Here is a 6,258-nt window from a genome sequence, read left to right as displayed (position 1 = left end):
ACAGTTTAAGGTAATCATAGGAATCATCTATGGAGCACTAGTTTCAAATTTAGACTTTCTAAACACCAGTCCTAGAGACTGAATGAGCCGAGAATGAGAAGTGTCTATATCTATAAACATGCCATCAAGATCTGTTGCAGAGACTTCAAGTAAATTTTGAAAAACAGTGACTTTGAAGCTCTGCCATGCTCTATCTCAGTTCACCTGGAAAGGGGACCCAGAAACACAACAGCAACTAAATTTCTTGTCTGTAGAAAAGTGTATGTATTCCATGGGATTCTAATGACAGTAACTATGGCCACTCAAGAAGCACCTAAGAAGTGGAAGATCCAAACTAAATTTTATTTTAGATATATATCATTATTGCCATATTTGTACCATTAAGTCTAGAAATCAACACAGGGAGTTGATGAGAGGAGACATATAACATTCTATTCTTTAACCCTCATCTTTGTCTGTTATGGTTGTGCCACAGTTTGAGTCTGGAATATATTTTAAAGTCATGTGTGTTGAAGACTGGATGCTAGGGGAGGAGAGGTCATGGAAGCTGTAAGGGATAGTACCTGTGGATGGAGCATTGAGTCATCAGTTAAGAGCACTTGCCATTCTTGCAAAAGACTCAGGTTTGGCTCTCACTTTCCACAGAGGGGCCTGTGGCATCTGTAACTACAGCATTAGGTAATCTGGAGCCCTCTCCTGAACTTTGAGAACACTAGACATTCACCTGGTACACATACATACATGCAGATAAAACACTCATACACAAATAAACAAATATTTAAAAAAGAGAGAGAGAGAGAGAGAGAGAGAGAGAGAGGTGCAGTAGCTAGTTTTACATCAATTTAACATAAGCTAGACCCTGTTGGAAAGAGGGACCCTCAATTAAGAAAATGCCCCTACCAGTTGGCACTGTAGATGAGCTGGTGGTGCATTTTCTTGGTTGATGACTGATATGGGAGAGGCTTACTTCACTGTGTATAGTGCCACTTATTGGCTGGTGGTCTTGAGTGCTATAAGAAAGCCGACTGAGAAGATCATGAGAAAGCAAGTCAGTAAGTAGCATTCTTCCATGGCCTCTGCATCAGTTCCTACTTCCAAGTTCCTACTCAGACTTTCCTGGGTAGTAGAGTACAAGCTGTACACAACAAACAAACAAAAAACAAAAGTATTTTCCTCCCCAGTTTGCTTTGCTCATGGTGTTTATCATAGCAATAAAACCCCTAGATAAGACATATAGTGTTTATTGGGAGAAAGTTATGTCTTTGAGGGTATGTCCTTGAAGAGGGCACTGGGGTGCTACAGGCCCCTTCTCTGTCTTTTTTCTCAGAAACCATGACATGAGACACCATTCATTCCCACTGCCTTGCCATTGGTCCAAAAGCAATGATCCAACAAGACTAAAACTTCCAAATCTATCAGCTGAAATAAACCTGTCCTTGTTTTGAGTTGATTAGCTCTGGTAATTTTTGTTGCCGTGTCAAACCCATGACAGCTAATAAATATAGGCTGCTACAAAAAAATAATATACTGCATGACTTATAAACAATGGAAATATATATTTCACAATTCTGGCAACTGAAAGTGTAAGATCAAGCTGTCAGTGGGACTAGAATCTGAAGCAAAGCTATTTCCTGGTTCATATGTGAAGCCTCTTCACTGTGTCATCCCATATGGTAGAAAAGGCAAAGCAGTTCTTTGAGCTAATTCTTTTATCAGAGTTATAATCACATTAATGGGGGCTCCATTCTCATCACCTAACTACCTCCTTTAAAGTATGACCTCCTAATACCATTGAGATTACGTTCAGCCTATGAATGTTGGAAAGATATGGGTATTTAGTAACCCAGCCCTACTGAGAGGCATGATCTGAGAGAAGAGAAATCACAAACTACTGTACAAAAACAAAAATAATATTATTGAAGTGCAAGGAATTTCTTACTGTCATCCTCAGAGAATAGGTACATGCTTCTTTCCCTTTCTGTCTGGAAACACCATGGGTCTCAAAAATGAAGTTTGAGCCTGGGAGACTTTCGTTGCTTGGAACTGAGAAAATGTTACAGAATCTGAAGAAATGGGCCACGTCTTGGATGGTAGTAATATCAGTTTGAGGAAATATTTTATTTGGATAAATTGAGAAAAGGATATGGTTCAAGTCCAAGAAATATATTTTAGGCTTGCAATCAGGTCTGCTTTTAACAGGGAATGATGGAAGTAATTTCTAGATCGCTAGACCACTTTCCCATCAAAAAGGAAGAAGAGGAGGATGATGTCCTACTTATGACTCAAACCCAGAAGTGTTGTTGTGGGGTATCCACCAGAGAAGACCACTCAGATACAGGTTAACCAAACAGGAAGTCTTTATTAGCTGGCCTGTGACTATATTGGGTGCTCAAAATGCCAGAACAGCCCTGAGCCTTTCTCAGAATGAACTTTTAAGCACAAAACCCACATCCTCTGTTGTTATACCTCAGTTAAGAAACAGTTAGAAAGAGACAGAACAGCAGAAGTCAAATAGAAAGATTAGCACATTTAGGAACTTTCAAAGAACTATTGTGTTTGATGGGTTAGGTTTCTGTTCTCATTTTGGTAGATATTGCTACCTAGAGGGTATGTGCTGTGTTTCAAGGCATATGTGGTACTTTCATCATGGAGTCAGTCTGGGAGCCTGCTAAGGTCTGGAGGCCTCTTGTACTGTCAACATGTCACTCTGGTAGTGGCTCTAAAAATTGTTACTTCTCTGAGAGCTGCAATTTCTCATTGATTAATGGAATACACATTTTATTTAGTACTTTCTATTAATATCAACCTAAGATTTCCACAAGAAATTTTACAGTTTATTATTGCTCATTTACAATTCATAGAATTTTTTTCAAGTGTGTCAACCATAACAATTATATTGCAGACAAAGGTATACCGTGCTGGTTGTAATTGAAAAAATAAAAAGCCATACACTCCTAGTGAGCATGATCAACAGCTACAATCCTAAAAGAATTTCTCTTGTGAGTTAATTGCACACATCTTCCAAGGGCATTATATGAAAGTCCTACTCTAGCTTTGGAAGATAAATTATATCTTGGTACATTACCTTCTGGGACTTCATTGTACAATTGTGGATTAAAAGGCACAATTTCCATTAGGCACACTGGTATACTACTACAATCTCATCACTTCGGAGGTATCAGCAGAAAGATCGGGAGTTCAAGGTCATACTCATATCTAGTGAGATGACTGCTGATCTAAAATCTGGGATACTCAATACCATGTCTAAGGGAGGAAAAGGCTCATTTTACTGTGAGAATTCATGGTAAACGTTAAGGCTCCAGGATCAACTGGTATTGAATTAGGTTTTTGGGTATTGAATTATTATGTCTACTTTGTCATCATCTTTAAGCATCATCAGAATAGAGGGAAAAGACAATGTTGCTCAGCATTTGGTCTCAAACATTAATTGCAGAATTTTCTGTTAAGTGACCTTAAAATTGGAGCCAATGAGAAAGCTTTTCATGTCTGCTGCTATAAAGCAGTCCTCTGTGGCTTCTTGTAATAAGTGAAGAGCTGTTCATTCAGGCAAAACTCGTGTTTCAGACCAGATTTTCTGGGTATCACAGCGCATTATGTGAATGCCAGCCCTGTGAGAAGGGCATGTGTGTTTATAGGTCCCACTCCAAAGTAAAGTCTCAGGCACAGAAAATAAACAGAGTCCTGAGTCACTGTTTATTTATCATTGCTAACCTAGAATTCATTAAATGGCACGGACTGTCCTAAACTTTAATTTGAGCCACAAATATTCTTCACAGAGTGCCATGTTGCTGAAAAGACATGTGTACCACACATTTTTGCGTTGTCTGCCTTTCAGCATCTTAGAATTACAACTCAGCAGTGATTAAAAACAGGATTTGAACTAAGACAAATCAGGTGGGTCTGAGATGATTCAGAGCATGCAGCTTTGGCAAGCAGTTAACTTTGTTTATGCCAAGGGCTTATATCCCTACATTAATAAGGTTTATAAGCTGATGCATGCTACTGACATTTATTGATTCCAATATATTTTTGGCTCCTTGAAAAACCTCATGTGGAAATTTTCATGATGTGTATCGCCTCCTCAGACATCTCTTCTTTGCTAGAACACATCAATTTCTATCACAACAGCTCCCTTAGTGCTCTTGATGTCATATTAATGATGGGCCTCCACTGCTGAAGTACTGAAATTTACTCCTTTGGACAGCCTTCACTCTTGGGACATGCAGTCAAGTTTAGGTTTCTGAATTTCTCCCATTTGCTGAGTGTTTGGACTTATTGTAAAGTTTCAATTATGCCATTTCAACATGAGTTTAGCAACTTTAAATACTTATAAATCCAAGGAAACAATTGAGTTCCTATACTACACTAGTAAATGTGGGGTAAGCTAGATCATAAAAAATAGAGTATAAGCCAAGCATCATGGCCAGGCCAGGGACAGCCAAGGCCATTGACAGATTTGAGTTTAGTTTAATTTAACAAACTGTATCCTCAGAAACCCAAGAAACTTTCAATGACTGAAGTAAGATTCTGGGAAGGATGGACCACTCTGACATAAGTGCAAAGGTCACTAAGGAAAGAGAAAGCTCTCTCTAGAAATGAAATTCCAATATCAGTGTGATGGCTATTCTTGAAGTGGAAAGGTCCATCTTTAATACAAATATTTTAAAGTGGAAAGATTCTGGTGGCAGCCTATATAAAGGACATAAAAGGAAATGTTGCTCTTTGCATACTTGCCCTCACTCTGCCTGGCAAGTCCTTGATGGGCATTAGAGCCTACTTTGTGATTCTGGAGCAAACATAAAACCAGCTGAAACATCCAGTCTCAAAGACTGAACAACTGCTGGGTTCTTGGACTTCCCAGCAATAGACAGCCATTATTGTACTAGCAGAACCACAAACTGTGAGTCACTCAAATAAACCTATAAATAAATGTGTGTGTGTGTGTGTGTGTGTGTGTGTGTGTGTGTGTGTGTGTGTGTGTGTGTGTAGTATGTATGTATGTATGTATGTATGTATGTCCAGAGGGGCAGAAAAACACAGAAAGAGTTATCAGGAGGAAGGGGTAGAAATGTGATGTAGATACTATACTTATATATAAAAAATAGAACTTTATCAGACTAGCTATGGGGGCTTCCCTTCACATAGGTCATCATGTGGCTATAGGTGAGTAATTTAACCTTTCTAGGACTTAATCAATTATGTATATTAATGATATATCCAAATACTATAATAAATGTATTAAAATTCTACCATTATTAAATATGTTAAATCATGCAAAATTCCTGGTTTCTACCAATAATCCAGAATAGCTATTGGTATTATTAAAAGATACTATCAATAATTCTAATATTATTTTAGTTAATTTACAAAATAAACAATCCTCACTAAAAAATAAATGAGAAACATATCCCTTAATATGTTTCCTGGAACATTACAAATACTTAATAACTAACTGGTAGTATAAGAATATCTTTGGAGTCAGAGATTTCTTTTTTATATATATATATTTTTTTTTATTACATCTTTTCCTCAATTACATTTCCAATGCTATCCCAAAAGTCCCCCATACCCTCCCCCCCCACTTCCCTACCCACCCATTCCCAGGTGTTTTTGTTTGTTTGTTTGTTTGTTTGTTTGCTTGTTTGTTTGTTTGTTTGTTTTTGGCACTGGCCTTCCCCTGTACTGGGGCATATAAAGTTTGCATGTCCAATGGGCCTCTCTTTCCAGTGATGGCCAACTAGACCATCTTTTGATACATATGCAGCTAGAGTCAAGAGCTCCGGGGTACTGGTTAGTTCATAATGTTGTTCCACACATAGGGCTGCAGGTCCCTTCAGCTCCTTGGGTACTTTCTCCAGCTCCTCCATTGGAGGCCTGTGATCCATCCACTAGCTGACTGTGAGCATCCACTTCTGTGTTTGCCAGGCCCCGGCATAGTCTCACAAGAGACAGCTATATCTGCATCCTTTCAGCAAAATCTTGCTAGTGTATGCAATGGTGTCAGCGTTTGGAAGCTGATTATGGGATGGATCCCTGGATATGGCAGTCTCTAGATGGTCCATCCTTTTGTCACAGCTCCAAACTTTGTAACTCCTTCCATGGGTGTTCTGTTCCCAGTTCTAAGGAGGGGCATAGTGTCCACACTTCATTCTTCATTCTTCTTGAGTTTCATGTGTTTAGCAAAATCTATCTTATATCTTGGGTATCCTAAGTTTTGGGCTAATATCCACTTATCAG

The sequence above is a fragment of the Mus caroli genome, unplaced genomic scaffold (genome assembly GCF_978045245.1).
Source record: "Mus caroli unplaced genomic scaffold, Mus_caroli_1 scaffold_1, whole genome shotgun sequence".
NCBI lineage: Eukaryota > Metazoa > Chordata > Mammalia > Rodentia > Muridae > Mus > Mus caroli.
The sequence above is the reverse complement of the archived record's forward strand: the minus strand, read 5'-3'. Positions refer to the sequence as shown.